The following is a 21,717-nucleotide window of genomic DNA, read 5'->3' as shown; positions in this document are numbered from 1 at the left end:
TTAAGGGACTAGATTTGAGAAACAGAGTGCCTGATGAACTATGGACAGAGGTTTGTGACATTGTACAGGAGACAGGAATCAAGACCAGCCCCAAGAAAAAGAACTGCAAAAAAGCAACATAGCTGTCTGAGGAGGCCTTACAAATAGCTGTGAAAAGAAGAGAAGCCAAAAGCAAATGAGAAAAGGAAAGATATACCCATTTGAATGCAGAGATCCAAAGAATAGCAAGGAGAGATAAGAAAGCCTTCCTCAGTGATCAGTGCAAAGAAATAGAGAAAAATAATACAATGCAAAAGACTAGAGATGTCTTCAAGAAAATCAGAGATACCAAGGGAACATTTCATGCAAAGAATGGCTAAATAAAGGACAGAAATGGTATGGACTTAACAGAAGCAGAAGATATTAAGAAGAGGTGGCAAGAATACACAGAAGAACTGTACAAAAGAGATCTTCATGACCCATATAATCACAATGGTGTGATCACTCACCTAGAGCCAGACATCCTGGAATGTGAAGTCAAGTGAAGCCAAGATAGTGGAGGTGATGGAATTCCAGTTGAATTATTTCAAATCCTGAAAGATGATGCCGTGAAAGTGCTGCACTCAATATGTCAGCAAATTTGGAACACTCAGCTGTGGCCACAGGACTGGAAAAGGTCAGTTTTCATTCCAATCCCAAAGAAAGGCAATGCCAAAGAATGCTCAAACTACAGCACAATTGCACTTATCTCACATGGTAGCAACGTAATGCTCAAAATTCTCCAAGCCAGGCTTCAGCAATATGTGAACCGTCAACTTCCAGATGTTCAAGCTGGTTTTAGAAAAGGCAGAGGAACCAGAGATCAAATTGCCAATATCCGCTGGATCATCAAAAAAGCAAGAGAATTTCAGAAAAACATCTATTTCTGCGTTATTGACTATGCCAAAGCCTTTGCTTGTGTGGATCACAATAAACTGCGCAAAATTCTGAAAGAGATGGGAATACCAGACCACCTGACCTGCCTCTTGAGAAACCTGTATGCAGGTCAGGAAGCAACAGTTAGAACTGGACATGGAACAACAGGCTGGTTCCAAATCGGGAAAGGAGTACATCAAGGCTGTATATTGTCACCCTGCTTATTTAACTTATACGCAGAGTACATCATGAGAAATGCTGGGCTGGAGGAAGCACAAGCTGGAATCAAGATTGCCAGGAGAAATATCAATAACCTCAGATATGCAGATGACACCATCCTTATGGCAGAAAGTGAAGAACTGAAGAGCCTCTTGATGAAAGTGAAAGAAGAGAGTGAAAAAGTTGGCTTAAAGCTCAACATTCAGAAAACTAAGATCACGGCATCCGGTCCCATCACTTCATGGGAAATAGATGGGGAAACAGTGGAAACAGTGGCAGACTTTATTTTCTTGGGCTGCAAAATCACTGCAGATGCTGACTGCAGCCATAAAATAAAAGGTGCTTACTCCTTGGAAGAAAAGTTATAACCAACCTAGACAGCATATTTAAAAGCAGAGACATTACTTTGTCAATAAAGGTCCGTCTAGTCAAGGCTATTGTTTTTCCAGTAGTCATGTATGGATATGAGAGTTGGAGTATAAAGAAAGCTGAGTGCCGAAGAACAATACTTTTGAACTGTGGTGTTGGAGAAGACTCTTGAGAGTCCCTTGGACTGCAAGGAGATCCAACCAGTCTATCCTAAAGGAGATCAGTCCTGGGTGTTCATTGGAAGGACTGATGTTGAAGCTGAAACCCCAATACTCAGGTCACCTGATATGAAGAGCTGACTTATTGGAAAAGACCCTGATGCTGGGAAAGATTGAGGGCAGGAGGGAAAGATTGAGGGAGGAGAAGGGGACCACAGAGACTGAGATGATTGGATGGCATCACCGACCCAATGGACATGAGTTTGAGTAAACTCCAGGAGTTGGTGATGGACAGGGAGACCTGGAGTGCTGCAGTCCATGTGGTTGCAAAGAGTCGGATACGACTGAGTGACTGAAATGAAATGATGTAAAAATGACCTTGAATTGCCCAAGGGGCACATTTCAAAGACACAAGCAGGCAGCCTCCAGAGCAAAGTCCACTGGCTTTTGTAAATGAAGGCCCCTGTGACTTCCAGTTGGCCGAGGTGCATCAGAAAAATTAGGATATTTCATATAGAGAAAACACACAGTGCTTTTAACTGAAGCCCCCTAAGCTGAGAGTGGCAAGAACAGATCATCCAAAATACAGGTGATAATATATGCTTTTCTCTTAAGGAACTCCAGAATGTGTGGCAGAATTATTTACACAGACTGAGCAACACAATGGAGGAATGGTGGTAAATACATATTCTATTGATAACCTTATTTATTATTATGGTAATATCAAGTTAGGAAAATATGTTAGCATATTAGTACCTGTAGCAGAGTCTAAGGAAATGTAGAATAATTTTTGATAAGTTGCCATCCTTGACATACTCTACTTAAACCCCTTAAAGGTGTTAGATGGAAATTGAGAGCCACTCTCATCTTACCATGTCTTGCTTAAACAGCCTGTCATTTCACCCCTTACTCAGAGCGAACAGTCTACTGTATCACTAAACTTTTTACCCAGCAAAATGATCATTTTCAGGTATTGCATATATATTTCTTCATTTCCATATTAGTGCAGGAAATATTCTCTTTTCCTATCTAAGTCTAATTCTTCCACCTGAGCATATAAGCATGCTAAAATACTTCCTATCATTAAATGGAAATAAACCAACAAAAATTCCTTTGCTACTGCAGTATTTTAGGTAAGTGGTCAAAGCAATCATTGCCTTTCTCAACTGAAGGACATTTCCCTCCCTGCCATTTTCTCCACTCCCCACCCAGTGTATTTTCAACCAAGGAGTCAGAGTGTCCCTGTTAAAATTGATTGATTCATGTCCTGCCTCTGTTTAAAACCCTCATATAGAGCATAAACTGAAATTCATGACCTATCCTTCCAGATCCCAGGTGATTACTTACCAACCCCCTTAACTCTCGACCTTACCTTCTGTTCTTTCTCTCCCTACATCACTCAGTTCTAGACTCAATGACTCAACCCCTCATCCATTAAACCTTGTCACTTTAAAATCACCTTTCCAAGAGGTCTTCCCTAATCACATATTTCATTTTGCATGCCACTCTTAGTTCCTTCATTTTTGCTCAGGAAATACATGTTGAACAAAAGAAACTACCATACTGGTGTGGACTAAGAGAGTTGGTAGTTAGGATGGAGAGGAGTAGATTTGAGGAACACATAGGAGACAGAAATGTCAGGATCAGTGAGTGACTGGATATGGCTTGTTAGTGGAGAAAGAGCCATCAAAGGAGAAGAGGCAAACAAAAAAGCCAGGGAAGGGGACCTAACGAGAGGCAAAGGATGAACTCTTCCTGGAGAGTGGGAAACAGTCAGGATTACCAAAGAAGATAAAGACTAAAATGTATTCTATTGGATATGGTGGCATGAAGAACTCTGAAAATAAGTTTGATAAAACTCTACAAGTGCTCCAAGATCACCCTTGCATTATGCTGCTTCTCACCAAACAAGCCTCCTCTTCTAATCAGCACACATACATACAAATCTACACAGCATACACAAATACTTCTTCACTGGCCATGGCGACTTTAACATACCCACAAATTCTTTGCTATCAAGAAGCTGAGTCAAATCCTCTTCCCAGTGAGTGGTTTGGGCTTCAGGGGCTCACTTCTAACTAGTAGAATGTGGCAGAAACAATGCCGCGTGGCTGCGGAGGATCAAGTCCTACAAGTTGGTGCAGCTTCTTCCTAGCTTTGTCTATTCCAGCACATCCCTTTGCAGCACTAGGCCACCATGTAGTAACACTAAGGCTGGCTCCTCTGAAACCACAATACTGGAGAGATCAGAATGAGAAAAGAGGGATACAGAAACATCTATGAAGCCCCAGTGCTTCCAGTCTTGAGCTGTGTGACTCTCCTCAGCCCCCTCCAGCACAGGAGAGAGGAGGCTTTGGGGACGACCCAGGCCTCAAACACCATCTGACTGTGACAACAAAACAGACCTGGATCAATCAGCTCAGGCCTCTGAAACTGAATACCACAGACTAGGTGGCTCAAAGGAAGAAATTTATTTGCTTGCAATCTGGAGGATGGACGTCAGAGAGTGGGCTATCGGCATCACTGGGTTTTGGTGAGAGGACCATTTCTTGTCAGTAGACAGCTACCTTCCTGCTGTGTCCTCACGTGGTGGGGAGAGAGGGCAGGCTCTCTGGTGTCTCTTCGGTGTAAGGGCACTCACCTCACGAGAGCTCTGCCCTCATGGCCTTGCCTGGCCCTAATTACCTCCCCAGGCCCCATCTCCACACCTTACCACATTGTCAGGTAAGGCTCCAACATTTGAATTTTGAGGGGACACAAAGATTCAGTCCACCACAGAAATCCTATTCTAATGCCTCAGGTTGGCTCACACCAGAACCATGATAGTAACAACTCATTATTGCTGTTTGATGCCACTAAACTAGGTATAATTTGATATTCGGTAATAGAAAACCAGAACACCGGTGACTCTTGTTCATCTTACAGGCTTCTGCCGGTTATTCCTGCAGAAAAGGATTTTCAGTCGTTTTCTTGCCCGTTTTTCCCACCCAGGTTTAAGGTAGCTATTTCTCCTACGTGCTTTCCAGAATCTTTTATTTCACTTAAATACGCCATTTATCACAAATGAGTGTAACTGTCTGTGTCCCCTATGAGCGTCTCTGAGGGCAGGCAATATAAAATTTAGATTTTCAAAAAGTTTGTTGAAAGGATAAACATTTAAACTCCTGCATGTAAGGTAACCTTGAGAAACAAACTTGTAGGAAGAGAGGAATTAAGGACACCACCAGATGGGGAAGGAGCAATATATTACTCCTAAAGAAAACAACATCAGTATTCCCACCAACTTCATCCCCCGCCCAAGAAGTGTGTGTGTGTGTGCGCGTGCGTGCGTGCGTGCGCGCGCGTGCGCACATACAAGGGTGTCTTACCCAAGGTGATCTATGAATCTGGGTGAATTTTAAAGAGGCACAGTCCTGGAGGAGAGCATCATCAGAGGTAGCATGCTTGTGTTTGATATAATTATATACAAATGATTACATGCAGCCACAGATGGTGATTAACATTGCAAACATTAAACAGAAAAAGATCCAAATGTACTCAATTAAAGCATATTTATTGAACATCTGCTATGTTCTTATTTGCTGTGAGAAAAATGAGAGAATTATAAGGAAGCCTTCAAGGAAGTAATTATTTAATTAGTGCGATAAGATGTAAACACAAAAGAAATTTAATATCTGAGGACATAAATGGCTTATTTGACCATATTAAGATCTAATGCAACCCAGCAGGAAATAACTCATGTAAATAAGTGACCAATGCTTTGTTCAAAAATATTTTTCAAGGCTATGGCATTTAAGATTTAATAATATGAGTTACATTGAGCTGAAAAATAAGAGGAATGACTTACACATTTTACTAATACCACAATTATAAAAATTAAGAACTCTCTATTTAATTTTCTAATTAAGAAAAACAGAAGTGGTATCCTTTGAGATCTAAGAATCAATACACTCACTGACTGACTTTCCTCTTTTAAATTTGTTTCTAAAGGATATTTACAGATTTTTCCCTGTTGTTATGAGGCCTAGATAGTTTTAAAATTTTTCTTGTGACCTATGGAAAAATGCTAAATCAAATTTAATTCAGGCCATCATGTGAAACAGAAAATTTCTTGTTGCCTTTCTCCTTGAAATTCTTAAATCGAATTCCAAACAATTATTACTTATTTTTGTAGGCTTTGAGGCTCAACTTCATAATTTTTTCAACAAAAATTGCAGTTTTTAGTTCTATATAAAATGAGAAGTTAATATAAATGCAAAATCAGAAAAAATACACTAGATGCAAAATGAAGAGATTAGAGAAAGCAAATAGAAATGTGTTAAACTAATTACCCTTTTCCATCCCATCCCTTCCTTTTATTCTCCATAGTAGTGAATGAGTCCATCATTTATCCCACTGTAAAGATCACATTAAGTAGCTTTGAATTTAGTGGGGCTACAAATAGGTAAATAGGAAACTGTAATACAATGTTCATTGTTATAATCAGGTTAAGACAGTAGGTCAATCAGACTGAGAGAAATGGAAAAAAAAAACCCAGGAAGGATCAGAAAACAAATTGTTAATGAAATCAAAACAGAGAATTCTAAGCAGGATTAATATTATGAAAACATTGAGAGAGAAGGGAGAAGCAAAAACAAGTTTCATGTGCCTACAGTTTCAAATCCAAGTTCAATTCAGTTCAGTTGCTCAGTCATGTCCAACTCTTTGCGAACCCATGGACTGCAGCATGCCAGGCTTCCCTGTCCATCACCAACTACTGAAGCTCACTCAAACTCATGTCCATCACATTGGTGATGCCATCCAACCATCTCATCCTCTGTCATCCTCTTCTCCTCTCGCCTTCAATCTTCCCCAGCATCAGGGTCTTTTCCAATGAGTCAGTTCTTCGCATCAAGTGGCCAAAGTATTGGAGTTTCAGCTTCAGCATCAGTCCTTCCAATAAATATTCAGGACTGATTTCCTTTAGGATGGACTGACTGGATCTCCTTGCAGTCCAAGGGACTCTCAAGAGTCTTCTCCAACACCACAGTTCAAAAGCATCAGTTCTTTGGCACTCAGCTTTCTTTATAGTCTAACTCTCACATCCATACATGGCTACTGGAAAAACCCATAGCTTTGACTAGACGGACCTTTGTTGGTAAATTAATGTCTCTGCTTTTTTCAAGTGCAAGTTACGGCCTGGCAAGACTAGGGCTGAGAGATGAACAGTAAAGAATCTGTGAAGCAGGCTAAGGAGTACTGGACATTCTGAGGGCAAATTAGAAACACTGAAGGTTTTAGGTAAGAAAGTGACTTGACCAGACAGTATTTTAGGAAGATCATTCTAGCTACTGTGTAGAGAATAAATTGAAGGATGTTATAACAAACTCAGTGAAAGGTATTAGTGATCTGAACAAAGCTAGTTCAAGTCTGTAATGAATGTGGAAGGTAGTGAAGACATACTAAGGGGATGGAATTGATAGGATCTGTGGATTAATCTGTGGGCTATACGAAGACTTACCTTAAATGGTTGAGTAAAATGATATGCCAATCTCCGACACAGGCAACACAGAAGTTGGTGGGGTGAAGTGACGTGCTTAGCCATAGATGTGCTGAGATTTTTACAGCTGCATAAGGAATATATAAGTGGAACTCAAGAGATGGAGTCAGAGCTCTAATTAAAGCCAGGAAGTGAATGAATTCATTGAACAGAGTGCATAAAGTAAATAGAAAAGCTTAAATTAAATCCCAAGAAAACAGTAATTTTAAAGGATTGGCTAGGAGAGGAAGCCTTTCCAAAGACACTAACAGGGATGCCAGGAACTATAGAAGGAGAACCACCATGGAAGCCAGGATAAGACTCTGCTTTAGTAAGGGAAGGAAGCATCAGTGATTAGCAGTATCCATGCTTAAGCTGAACCTTGGAGGGTAGCAGGGGTTGAAGGGTGGTGGTGAAAACCAGACTGCCCAAGAGTGAATGAAGTGTTAGAAGTATAAAAAAGCTGCATGTAACTCTTTCAAGACTTCTAGATGAGAAAAAGAGGTCAGCAACTTAAACTCAGAATGTACATTAATCAAAAAACTGAAAAAAGGCAGTAAGAATGTTGTGACATGTATGTGTGTATTTTGTGACTCAGTCATGGCTGACTCTTTGCGACCCCATGGACTGTAGCCCGCCAGGCTTGTCTGTCCATGAGGATTCTCCAGGCAAGAATACTGCAGTATGTGTGACATGTATAAAATGCGTAATTGTCCCTCTAATACTCAGTGAGCATGTTATCTTCTCTGCAAGCAGAGTGTCCTGATGAGTTTTACAAAGCTTATAAAGTCCAACTCAGCCCTAATGTAGAGGTACCTGCTCCTGTATGTGTGTCTCTCATGTTCACCCAACTGAGGCTGCTGTTACTAAACCCTTCTCCTTTCTCTTCCACCCATGCTCAATCAGAGGTTAGACCCTGCAATGACTGGGGTAAGGTGGTATGTAAAAGCGATCACTTAGCTTCAGTGCCTCGATAATTCTGGAGAATTAGAATGAGGAAGTTTTCTAACTGCATGCCAAGAAGATGACAATAAAATGGGAAGTTTTACATGATGCTACAACTTTAGTAACTGCACCACATGCAAATAATGGTTATTTCTGGTTAAAGCTGCAATTTTTATGCATTTTAGCAGGCATTTCCAAATGCTGGAAGTGTGATAAATACTGCTGTCATGTCTGTTATAAATTTGTATTTATTATTACCAAGCAACTCCAGTCTACAATTGAAAACTCCCTGTTACCCAGCTGTCCTCTTTTTGTATATGTAATTGACTCAGTCTGGCTTCTCAGAGTCCCTGGGGTACCCTTTGGCTCTCTGCTCACACAAAGTCCCTCACACATAGCACACTGCACATTTTGTTGTCAGGCACACCCAGCCGGAACCCTTTCTTGTCCTGACTTACATATGATACTGCCAACTTCTTCCTCATCTTCTTGAGTCACTAATCCCCTGTGGTCTTGCATCTGGCCCAGGGACTTGGAGAATTGGGAGGAAGGCCCAGAATTCCTGGATATCTCTTACCGCCAACTGGGATTAACATCTGGGTGAGCCTAACCATGCTTTCTGCTTCTATGAACTGGGGGGTTCAGTGGACTAAGCATGTCCAGCATGACAGCTGACCAAGTCTTAATTCCCAGGCAAAAGTTAAACTTTCTTTGGTACACAGCCAAGATTTAGATTTCTCAATTTTTATTCCTCATTCGATTGCACTAGGACATCTCCATTTTCTTCTTTATTCCATCACACAATGAAGTTAAAAATGTTTAATATAACAAAGATTTTTGTCTTCTTAGAGGATTAAAAGCCAAGGTAAAATCACTGTAAAGCAATATAGAAGCTTTCTACTTTGGCAAGCCCTATTTTGCTTTGGACATGACTCATTTTTAAATGGTCAAGAGCAGTGTCCTCCAAAACATGACCCTGGAATATTGTTCCCCAAGAATGTTAATGCTATGTACTCAAAGGAAAAAATAAAAGTAAAAACGAGTAACAAACTGTGAGAGTAACTCGGAAACTCGGAGCAAAGCTGTTGGAGCACACAGAATTAATCAGCTTGCTTTACTGCAGAACCCTTCAGCTGTTAGTAAATATTAGTGCAGTGTGAATACCGAAGAAGACAGGAATACAATGTACAGTATTGCCTGCTGGAGCTGCTCACAGGGGGAGGATTAGCGTTCCATAGAGCATGACTAAGAAGACGTGCTCCTATAAGGGCATCACTACTGACAGGCTCACACAGGCCATACATACACATGAGCTATCAATTCCTCCATGGTTTTGAATTTGCTTTAGCTCCAACACTGGCGAGGACCATCACCTGAACTGCTCTCTGGTGCTCTTGTTTTTTTCTTGTAGAATAGAAAAACTAAGTGCAGCTGACCCTTGAGCACAGGTTTGAACTAGGCATGTTCATTTTTAAACAAATTTTTAAAAATGCATACAACAGTACTACATGATCCAAGGTTGGTTCGTTGAATACACTGATGTGGAATTGCAGATGTGGAGGGCTGACTGTAAAGTCATAGACTTTTTATTGTGCAGGGAATTGGTACCCCTAAGTGCTACATTGTTCAAAGGTTAACTGTAGTTTACTGACTGCATTACATTGTGGGTACCAAAGGCATCATCACCTAATCATACAAATATCAATTTCCACTTGCAGTTTCTATCCAAATTGAAAGTAAAGCAAAGTTTATCATCTTCTTGGGCCTACCACACACTTTAGCAACTTATTACCCGTCATGAGTCCACATAAACAGGAAATTTGACAAAGAAGTTATGTTCAATGAGGTATAATATCCTTTAAGAAATAAGAGTGAAAAGCTGATATTCCCCACCTAGTGACCAAATTTTCTATATGTATTTCGAGAAACAATTGGTATGCTGAAGATGTTGAAAGCACAATATGAGATCACAGTAAACTATATTCTTTCGGTAACATAGTTGAGTATGACTCATCTTATAGAGCCACAAAAGTGGAACAGATTCTACTGCCATTCTTATGGTAAGGGTCTGGGTGGTGGCAGGAGAGAAGCTGAGGAAGAGTCTGCCCTTCCTGTCTCCCAGTGGTGTGGTGTGTCCTGAAACAGAATATCAGGTTCTCCTATCTATGTGTGGAGAGGTTTTGGATTCTTAGAAAGAAGGGTATCTTATTAGCCAAAAGTTTTCAAAACTAATTTTGAGAGCGTTCTGCTCATCTCATATTTGAGGAACAATGTTATCTTGGGACTTCTGGTTTTCCCTATTTCAGGACATGGTATCCATATACTAATGAGTTGTCACACTCTGAGCACTGGGGTTATTTAACAGTGTGCCTCAAAATAGCATCTACTGCTACAGACTGACAAGAGCATCAATAGTTTCTTAGAACCCAAGAAGCAAAGGGTCTAATTTTCTCATTTCAAACTTAAAGGATATAATATCAAAGAGATAAGAAATGAAAGGTCTCAGACTCAGCAATCATGGAGGGTGGTTTTCTTATCCAGACAATTGATGGAAGCAAGGATGTGAATATTATTAGCTATAGTAATATGCTAAAATTAATCTATTTGACAGATCCTTTATATAACTCAAATAATATAAATATATCCATATCATATATTTGCTATATAACACACACAATTTACACAATATAAGTATTATATATAATACACAATTTAATATATAATAAATTATATACAATATATTTATGAGAAAAATTAGAATATGAATTATGAAAAATATGATAAAATATGCCATACATCACCATGAGTATGACATAAATCCTTCCTGACTATATTTCCCCTCATAAAAAGAACTAACAACTATTCATTTACAAGACACCACTGAAAGAATCCTAGAGCATGAGGCTGAGGTAACCACATACACACAGACCACATCAGAAGAGTAAGAGGGATGGCTACACACTGACCACATTGTCCCTCCTCCAGGCTGGAACAACACATCGCTAAGAGAGCTACCCTCAAGCTATGGTTCCTCCAGTTGGAAAAGAGAGCCTAGGGTGGACATCAGGTCCTCCAGAATTATGAGTTGCTTCCTAGGATCTTTCACACCAGTCTTGCCCCTTAAAAATTGTGGGGGAATTGCCAGCGCTTGACCACTAGAAATTTGGTTGTTACGGAGAAGCCATGACAGGCTTGCAATAAGTAGCACTTGGATGGTGGCAGATCAAGTTCCTACCTCCGGGGCCCATGGTATAGTCCCAACCAGCAGCTTTATTCATCTGTGGAGTCAAGACAATGGTACAGTCTGACCAGGGAACTCAGCAGGGTGAGGGTCTGCCTGATTCAGGTCCTCAGATAAAGAACTTTGCCAATCCTGACCTGCCCCTTCCCAGGCAGGGCAGGCTGAATCTTAGTCCAACCGACTGCTGAGTATAGATCCCAGCCCCTCCTGACCAGAAAGCATGACTGGGGACACATGGATGCTACCTACCCCAGCAACGCTTGAGTGGCATAGTCTGTAAGCAGAGCTGATTGTTCTTGAAGCAAAGTCAGTGCACCCATCAGTCAAGGAACTTGGGGAGTGGGTGGCTTGAGTTAAGACCACAAGGAGTCTTGTTGAGCTTGAAGCTGGTTTCTCCATTCTGACCAGTCAGGGAATCTAATGCACAGCACCAGCTATCACTAAATGCAGTTTTCAACTCTGATGAGGAGCACATGGGAAACTGCATAGCACATCCAATAGCCCTGCTTACAGAGGCACCTGAACAGAGTACAGCCCATCACTTTCCCTGTTTGCAGGACAAAATCCTTGACCTGTATGGCCAGGGAACTCAGTTCATAATCTTGCTTGACTTGAGTGCCCCAGACAGTGAGCCACATAGACACACTCTAGGGTCCATTATGTTGAGTAACCCCCACCATGCCCTGGGCAGAACCTATTATTTATAGGCCTACCTATGGCTTAGGACAGTACCAAGTCTGATCATCTAGTAAGCCTAGATAACCTAGAAAAGAATCTGATTATCTAGAGAAGCAAGCAATCATGGTGCCCATTCTATAGCATTACCTGGACTGGAAACCAAGTCAGCAGACCTATCCAACTATTCTCAACAAGCAGCATTCCCCACCTCAACCCATGAGCTTAGGGCTTGGGCAACAGCCTTGCTCAAAAGTAAACCTCAATAGTAAGCTCCATCTGTCCAAGGGAATTACCATCAGACATGTCCAGAAAACCAAATCATAAAATCTGCAAAAGAAGACAGATGACCCAAATGAACAGATACCAAAGTAAGGAATCAAGAATTATAATAAGGGCTTCCCTGGTGGTCCCATGGTTGAGAATCTGCCTTGAAATGCTTGGGACACCAGTTTGTTCCTTGGTCTGGAAAGATCCCACATGCTGTGGAGCAACTAAGCCCGTGTGTCTCAACTGTCACAACTACGCAGTCCACACACCTAGAGCCCATGCTCCACAACGAGAGAAACCACCACAATGAGAAGCAAGTACACTGCAAGGTGGAGCAGCCCCGACTCTCACCAACTAGAGAAAGTGACAAAGACTCCTCTCAGCCAAAGTAAATATAAAAAACTTATAATAAATCAGGTAAACGTGACGTTATCAAAGGAAACTAATAAAGCTCCAATAACTGACCCTAAAGGCATGGAGATCTACAAACTATTAGATGAATAGCACAGAATAATCCTTTTAAAGAAGTCTAGTGAACTAAAAGAATACACAGCAACTAAGCAAAATTAGAACAACTATGTATGAACATGAAGTTCAGCAAACAGAAACCATTTTAAAAAAAATCAGAAATCCTAAAGCTGAAAATTAACAATGACTAAATTGAAGAATTCAATAAAGAGCTTCAAAAGCAGACCCAGTCACGCAGAAAAAAGAATTAGTAATCTCAAGGACAAGACATTTGATGTTACAGAGTCAGAAAAGCAAAAGGAAAAAAGGATGAGAAAAGAATGAAGAAAGCCTACAGGACTTAAGGAAGAGGAAAAAAACAAAACAGAACAAAACTAACTGGTTGTACTGTGGGAATTTCAGAAGGAGGTGAGGGGGAAAAGTATTATTTAAAGTATTAATGACTGAAAACTTGCCAAACCTGGAAAGAGAAATGGACATCCAAATAAAAATGTCCCGTAAGACTCCCAAAGAGTTTGAACCTAGACAGGGCTGTGCTGAGAAACATTATAATTAAATTATCAAAAGTACAAACAAAGAAAGGATTTTCAAAGCAACAAGAGATTAGAGAGAACATACAAGGGAACCAACAAAAGACATTCAGCAGATTTCTCAACAGGAACTTTTCAAGTCAGGAAAAAAGGGGATGACCTATTTAAAATGTTGATAAAAACACACAGGCAAAACCCTGCCAACCAAGAATTCCATTCTCAGCAAAGTTGTTCTTCAGAAACAAAGAAAGACAATGACTTTACTTAACAAACAAAAGCTGAAAGAGACCATTACAAGAAATGCTAAAGATTCTCTGAATGGAAGTAAAAGAAGGCTTATTAACATCATAAAACATAGAAGACAGCAGAAAACGTATTAGCAATACTAAATATATAGTCAAATTTAAATTCTTAAATATGGTACTGGTGGTGTATAAATAAGTTACAAGTTTTTTTAAAGTTAAAAAACAAATACAGCAAAAATAACCATAACTACAATAATCTGTCATTGGTTGGATATGAAAATTATGTAAACTGTGACATCAATAACCTAAATTGCGAAGGGGGAGGGGAGTGAGAGTGTAAAGTTTAGGAATGTTATTGAAGTTAAGTGGTTATGAGTTTAAAATAGGGCATTTTAATTTTTTTTTTTAAGATAAAAATAGAGTTGCCACAGGATCCAGCAATCCCACTCCTGGGCATATGCCCAGACAAAACTGTAATTCAAAAAGATACATGCATCCCTATATTACTAGCCATACTTCTTACAATTGACAAGAGTTAGAAACAGTGTAAATCTTCATCAACAGAGGAATGGATAAAGAATACATGGTGTATACATATGTGTATACACACCAACACACACACACACTCAATGGCATATTACCCAGCCATGGGAATGGGAGCTAATGAAATAACACCACTTGCAGCATGGATGGACCTAGAGATTATCATATTAAGGAAAGTCAGTAAGAAAGAGAAAGACAAATATCATATGATATTTCTTATAGATAGAATCTAAATACACAAATTAACATATCTATGAAACAGAAGCAGACTCACAGACAGACAACAGTCTTGCAGTTGCCATAAGGGAAAGGAGGCAGGGGAAGGAAGGACTGGGAGTTTGGGGTTAGCAGATGCAAACCATTATACAGAGAATAGAATACAAGGCCTATTGATTCTTCGCAGAATATTGATTATAGTTCCCTGTGTTATAGTTCCCTTCATTGTACAGCACAGAGAACTATAATCAATACTCTGTGATGAATCATAATGGAAAAGAATATGAAAAGGAACATATATATATATATAAATGAATCACTTTGTATACAGCAGAAATTAACAGACTAAATCAACTATACTTCACTAAAATTTTATTTTAAAAAGGATAACACTGACTACACAATGTGGAAATGAATCAGAAAGGGATAAGCTGAAGAGGAAAAAATATCAGTAGTAGAGTTTATTTAATAATCCAAGGGATAGTGGATTGATTTTTAAATTGAATGTAAACTTTTCCAAAATCAGAGTAAGTCATATCTAAGCTATTCTGGCAGCTAAACCACACCGTCTTTGGCCCTGTGTATTTCAGCCAGTTGGGTAACACAGAAAAGCAGGGTCAACAGGAAAGGCAACAGGAGCCACCATAGGTTAGTCTGTCTGAATCTGCAGTAAGTGGCTGACCTACAACAGCATCTCTCCATCCTGAAGCTCATCAGAACCACCAGAGAACTTGTAAAATGCTGATGCTAAGACAGAGATACTGATTTAACTTATCTGAGTTGAGATTTGGAAATATCTCCCTGAGGGATCAGCAGGGAGGGCTGAGATCCAACAAGAACCAATGAGTCTACCCAAAACTTCAGGCCTATCTATTTCAGCTTGTTAATTTAGGCTTCACAGTCAAAGGTAAATGATCTCAAATTTTGGTGGGCTTCAGAAATCCAAGGAGAGTTTGTCAAGGTTCTGATGGGCCCAACTCTCAGAGCTGCTGATTCAGTAGGCCTGAGTGGGACCTGAAAACTTACATGTATAACAGGTACTAAGGTGCTGCTGCTGGTCCAAAAACCAGACTTCGAGAACCACTAGTCTAAAGTAATCAATTTGGAAATGAGAACTTTAAAAATGATTTATATTTTTACTGGAGGAACTGACTTTTCTTATTCTTTTATTACTTTAGATACATAGAATCTTTTTAGTTTCACACCTTGTGTAATGTAAAAACATCGAAATGGAAACAAAAACGAAGAAACTATGGTAGGATTTTATCACAGATATGAGAAGTAAATAGAGCCTTGAAGTATTTCCTCAAAATACAATCTATACTGACTTTTATGTTTTTTTAAAAAAATTTAGAATGAGAGAATATATAATAATATGATGGTTCACTATTGTTCATGATTTAGAGAAAGCTTACCCACCATAATCATGACTGACCAGTTTCTGTCTAAAATGGGTCTGCAACTTAGGACAAACCCAGCATCTGGGGTTGGTCAGCTATCTCATAACTCAGTCAAACTCTGATCATGTTGATTCATTATTATTTTTGTGATACTATTGTTTTTTCAATTCTTTAGGAACCTTTGTTATTTTAAAAAAAGATTGTTTTTCTCTGGAAAAATATTACCGAAGAAATTTTGATTTTAGTCAAGTCTGATGTGTTTCTCGAATGTACACAAATCGTTTCAAAGCTCTTACTAAAAGTTAAACCCTACTTTACTTTAACTGTATAATCAAATATAACTTAGGTCAGGAATTTAATGGCTCTTCATATAAAATAACTTTCAGTATTTAATAAAAATGACTTCCACAATGTCAAAATTCTTAGTAATACTTTTTCTGCTTAGCACATTAACCTTTCTTATGTCGACTGGTGAATCTTATGGATAGCAAGGAATTTTCATACTGAATAATTTTTAAAAAATCACATGTTTTAAAATGCTTGGCATATTTTGTACAAACTATACCCCAGTATTATTTTCAACAATAACAAAATGAAATATACTCAAAACCCAAAACATACCACCACAGACTTTTATTTCTAAAAATGTACCAGTATCAAACATCACCAAAACTATGAATATAAAAATAAAACCATCAAAATGAAATGATGTTGTTTTGAAATGAAGGAACTGCCTGGCTTTTTCCCAATTAGGAGAAAAAAATCTGGCTCAACAAACAGATTGTGAACTGAGCACTGGAGGCAAACAGACTTGGCTTTATTGGACTGTCACCCATAGCTCTGGACTTTTCTTGTCATTAACTCAGAACACTTTACCAGCCTGGAATATTCTAGAAGTAAGTGGCTGTTAAATTAGCTTTGGGGAGAATCTTAAAAACTGGCAGGAAAAGCCAACAAACACTTTTTATTAATTTATTCCAGATAAAACCACGGAACATGAGAACTTTTAATCAATTTTGGATGCTTGCTTGACTGTACCTTTACCCAAAGATTTCCTGATACACCTGCATTCAGTAAGATGGCCCCTGCACACAACAAAACTCTATTACAAAAGAAACTCTGTGGTTTCTACTGCAATCTCACAGTTGTCACTTCCATGCTCTTTAGAACTCTTAATTTATCCAGAACAATTCCAGCATTTCATGGCAACAGGAAATTATTTTAAGATACATTAAAACTGTAGACAAAAAGACCTGAAGATGAAGCATCTGTAAGCCCATAGTTGGATTTACTGTTTATAGTTCATATCATGCAAAGGCATTTTGAAAAATCATTGTTTTGTCAGAAATAATTTGTGGAGTAACTAATAACTATTTAAGAAACATTTACTAAACACCAATGCAAGACATGCTATTAACACTTCTCAATACAGGTTTAGTTTCTCTTTAAGGGTATAGATTGCTTATCATTATTTATGCATAAGAGAAGGAGACACATTTAGGTAAAAACAATCACAAAATGTCTGAATGGTTAAACATATAGATCCATTAGCCATTAAAAGAACATTAGTATAGATTGTATTTTTATAATAAGGAGTATTTGACTAAAATTTGAGATAAAATAGAAAGCTTGGCATATTATTGACTTTTTGATGTTTTAAGTATTTAATATTTCCATTTGGAAGTAAAATCTAATTCAGTTATCTTGTAAGACTGTACAAGAATATGATCATTTTGAATATTTTGAGAAAAAAGGAACAACAAATATGTAAGAAATGGATCAAAGTACGAATTAAATATTTATGGCACTCCTGTCTCTTTCCCCTTTGTTTTGCACCAAGAAGAGTGACAAATTTGAAATACCTGCCTTTAGTCAATACAGTAAATAATGTTGTCAAGCAGGAAGCCCAAGGAAAACCATATAACATGATTTATGGTTCCTGGAAGTGACTATGTGTGCAGGTTGATAAATACACAATGGAATCAAAACACTTTAGAACAAGAAAGAGGAACTAGAGATAATCTATTTCCACAGTCTCATCTACCCATGAAGAAATTAAAACTCAGAGCTAATAGCAGCCCCTCTTTGTAGGTATCCTTTTCTCATATTTGCCTGTGGTATAAATAGCACATTTAATTGACACTTTTTCATGTGGTCTAGAATAAACCAGGAAAAACTTGTCTGGTGGCTCTGAAACTTTCATGTGCTGATGTGTTTGTTGGACAGGACTCACGCCCTGACATCAAGTTCAGTAAGTCTGAATTGAGCCCAGGTATATGCAATATTAAGTGACTGTGATGAAGTCATCTCAGGTTAGTGCTGAGAAATACAAAACTGCAGACTGCAAGTTTTTAAAAGGGTTATTATGTTGAGTGACACACTTTTGCAAACAAGTCACAGCTTTTTCATTAAACTATAATGGCTTTTCCTTACCTTTGCAACTCTGAAGAAAAGGGAATGCTTGTTTAATCACGAAACTGGGGAGACCACAGTTTCTACACTTGACAATCAGAACTACCTGGGATCCTCGTGAGACTACAGATTCACTGGGCCTTTTCCTGTCGAGTGTTATTTACGGGGAGATATGTGATGGGACCCAGGAATCTGTAGTTTTCAGAGTCTTTCCTGGTAATTCTGAAAACCAACCCAATTTGAAAAATACACCATGATAATCTGTTGTGTTAAAACAGGCTCCAGCGGTTCTAAACTCTGGCTTATAGAATCAACCAAAGGACTCAGGAAAACGCTTACCTCCAGAGCTTCTGGACCGGTTGGTCTGCAGTAGTTCTGAGAATTTGCACCGTTTCGGGCTCTTAGATGATGTTGATACCTTGCGAACCTCTGGGCTAAACTGTGCTCTGCAAACTGAGGCAGAAGATTCACAGGAAAATGCCCAGGAGCCGCTGCAGTTTCTCTGCTGAAACCCGGGCCTCTGCTCCTGCCGCCTGAAGGACATGGAAATGGCGGCCGCCGCTGTTTTCAAGCCTGGAGCAGGTGTTTCCAATTCCCGAAACCTGAACTCGAACCTCCTGGGTGAGATTCTGGCCCATGGAGTTCCCAGGCCTCCGGGGGTAAGAGGGGCAGCACGGCCTGAGTGGAGAGGGGCTGCGGGTGGGAAGCAGGAGAGGGGAAATCCTGCTAACTGCCAACACGAAAGGTAACGCAAATAGGCAGGTAAGTTTTATTAGTAGTTTGTCCCCAAATTAGATAAGTCAGTGATCATATTGGAAACGACACGGGGACTTCCCCGATGGGCCAGTGACTAAGACTCCCCGGCTCCCAATGCAGGGGGTTGGCATACAATTGGCATGCCCTACTCAGTCCCTGGTCAGGGAATTCGATCTCGCATGTGGCAACTAGAGTTCGCAGGTGCAAATGAAGATCCGAAATGTAGCAAGGAAGATAGAAGATCCGGCCAGTGGTGGCTAAGACCCCGCTTAGCCAAATAAATAAATATTTTTTTAAAATAATAATAATACAAAGTGTGGGTCAACACACACACACACAAATTCCCTCATTTTTCACTGAACTTGTGTAGTGAATGTTACTACGTGCTACCCAGATACCCCTCAGGACAGACACACTTACTTCCTCCCTGCTAGGGGGTTGCTGGGAGTGACGCCCAGTCAGCAGCCCTCAGCTTTCTTCAGGAACTGCATCATTTGATGTGAGTTACTGTCCTCAGGCTCTGCTCCACTTTAGGAATAGCCAGTAACCAGTGACTGGACATCTGGGGTCCCTGCCAAAACTGAATGATCTTGTAAACTTTAGAGGTCTCTGTAGGTTGCTAAGGTCTTTATTGTGATTGCATAAAACCTACCTTCTCTATCTTCCCAATCTTATTTATTTATTTTTGGCTGCTCTGGGTATTCCTTGCTATGCACAGGCATTTTCTCGTTGTGGCCGGTGGGGGTTGCTCTCTAGTTGGCATGCTCAGGCTTCTCATTGCCTTGGCTTCTCTTGTTGCAGAGCTCAGGCTCTAGGCACGCAGGCTCAGTAGCTGCAACTGGTGGCCTCTAGAGCACAGGCTCAGTAGTTGTGGTGATCAGGCTTACTTGCCCTGTGGCAAGTAGGATCTTCCCAGACCACGGCTAAAACGCATGTTCCTGCATTGACAGGTGAATTTTTAATCACTGGATCACCAGGGAAGTCCTATCTGCTTAATTGTATTTCCTTCTCTTCACTCATCCTTCAAGAGAATGACCCCCAAATCTTCCTGCACTCAAATCTCCACTCAGATGATCACATAGCAAGTTCTATTAATAAGAAAAACACAAGATAAATTAGATATAAATTATTAAAAAGAAAAGATTTCTACCTGGAAAAAAACTAAAGAAAATGAATAAATGCAAAAACTCATAAAAATTCCATGAGAGGATCAATAAAGGAATAAACTACAAAAGTCTATTAAAATCTAAAAGAGGAATACAATAAAATCTAAGGCCCTTCCCATCTCAACAAACAGAAACTGAAAATGTAATGGCAAAATTCTGGGTAACAACAAAGAGATTTATCAGCCTATATAATTCTGAAAAGCAAAATAAAGCACATGACGTACATGAAATAAGTTTTGAAATTTAAATAATGGAGGGTAATGAGGAGGAATGTTTTGTCCTACCAGTTATCAAAATACAGTAATTTTATCAATATTGGATGAGAAATAGATACAATTATCAAACAAGAGTCTAAAACATGCTCATGAATATAGGAGGATTTAATTTGTGATAAAAGTTGCAACATTTACAAGTGGGGAAAGAATGAACTAGTCTAACAGCAGCATTGAAATGAGTGACTAAGCATTTGCAAAATTGTCAGATTCATAAGTCATATCATACATTAAAATAAGGTTAACTCTTTACTTACTACATAATCCTTTAATTTCTGTCCTTCTTTTCACTTCCACAAATTCATTGTTGATTTTCCTCATCTTTACTATATGTTCCTCCTCTCCCTTTCTGTTCTGTCAAGAATGAAGCACATTTGTCTTTCCCATCTTAAACAGCTAGTCACAACAGAAGAAAAACTCTCAACTCCACCTGCTTCTTGGGGCTACCACCGTACTTGTTTACTTGATGGAAAGAGTTGCCACTGTTACTTCTTCCCCTCTGCCTCCCCTTCCTGCAGCAGCCTGCCTTCAGACCCCAGAACACTCTCTGGGTCTCTGGAAACAGATTCTGTGACCAGAGAATTCTGGACTAAAGGGGTTTGAGGACGTTCTCTCAGGAGGTGCACTAGTAAAGACGTGAAGGGGCAGGATTGAGCAGATGGAGAAAGTGACCTACAGTGTATTAATAGTTCCTGCTGAGGCCCCAGTTGATCCTGTGGGGGATCCCTCACTTGGAATCCCTCCAAGTGAAGCAACGGTGCTGGGCCTTTAAACCCCCACATCAGACAGTTGCTGGGCTGGGCTGCCTTGTGCATGGTGGTGCCCTGCAACCGAGGACAGCTGCCTGTGAGGATGGAGACTCTTGGCTGAGAATGGAGTGACTGGTCCTACAGCAGGGACCTGGATGGAACCACAGTATCTGCTCCATCATCGCTCCAGGGACTCACAACTACTTGCTTTCTAGGTAATTTCTCCCCATCAGGGAAAAAGTCTGCCAGGGGTCTGGTTGGCCTGATTTTCTGGAGGGAAAATTATGAGAGAAGGGCAGGTAAGATGAACTACAGTCCCTGTTGCTGAGTCTGATCTCAGAACTAAAACTGATACTTACCATCTCTCTCCTCCACCACCCATTCTAGACTCTCTCTTCCCTCAGCCAACACTTCTGCTGGTCCAGGCAGTTTGCCTGGCTGGATGTGAGCTATACCATCACTCCTGAAAGGCTGGAGCTCCTGGTTACTGTGCCATCTCCAGGTGATGGCTGCTTTTCTATAAGCCATTGACACCAGACATGGCGGTGCCACAGGCATCCCAGTGGATCAACTGAGGGCCAAACATGTTCATTCCTCCTTCACTGGGTTAACAGCTGTCCTGCCTTCTCCTGAAGATGGGATCCATCACCACTGCTGGGAGAGTGGCTCCT

The 21,717-nt window shown here is 39.9% G+C and overlaps 1 long non-coding RNA gene across 1 annotated transcript in view; it reads right to left on the bottom strand.

Moving 5' to 3' along the window:
- The window catches only part of LOC145524096 (uncharacterized), a 119,129-nt gene extending 99,182 nt beyond the window's left edge, over positions 1-19,947 (bottom strand). The window contains exon 1 of the long non-coding RNA XR_014067173.1: positions 18,443-19,947. This is a non-coding gene — a long non-coding RNA (uncharacterized LOC145524096). The remainder of the gene's footprint in view (positions 1-18,442) is intronic.
- Between the last annotated feature and the right edge of the window lie 1,770 nt (positions 19,948-21,717).

The sequence above is a fragment of the Giraffa tippelskirchi genome, chromosome 10 (genome assembly GCF_054371585.1).
Source record: "Giraffa tippelskirchi isolate mGirTip1 chromosome 10, T2T-mGirTip1v1.2.pri, whole genome shotgun sequence".
NCBI lineage: Eukaryota > Metazoa > Chordata > Mammalia > Artiodactyla > Giraffidae > Giraffa > Giraffa tippelskirchi.
This window is presented reverse-complemented; position numbering and strand designations above follow the sequence as displayed.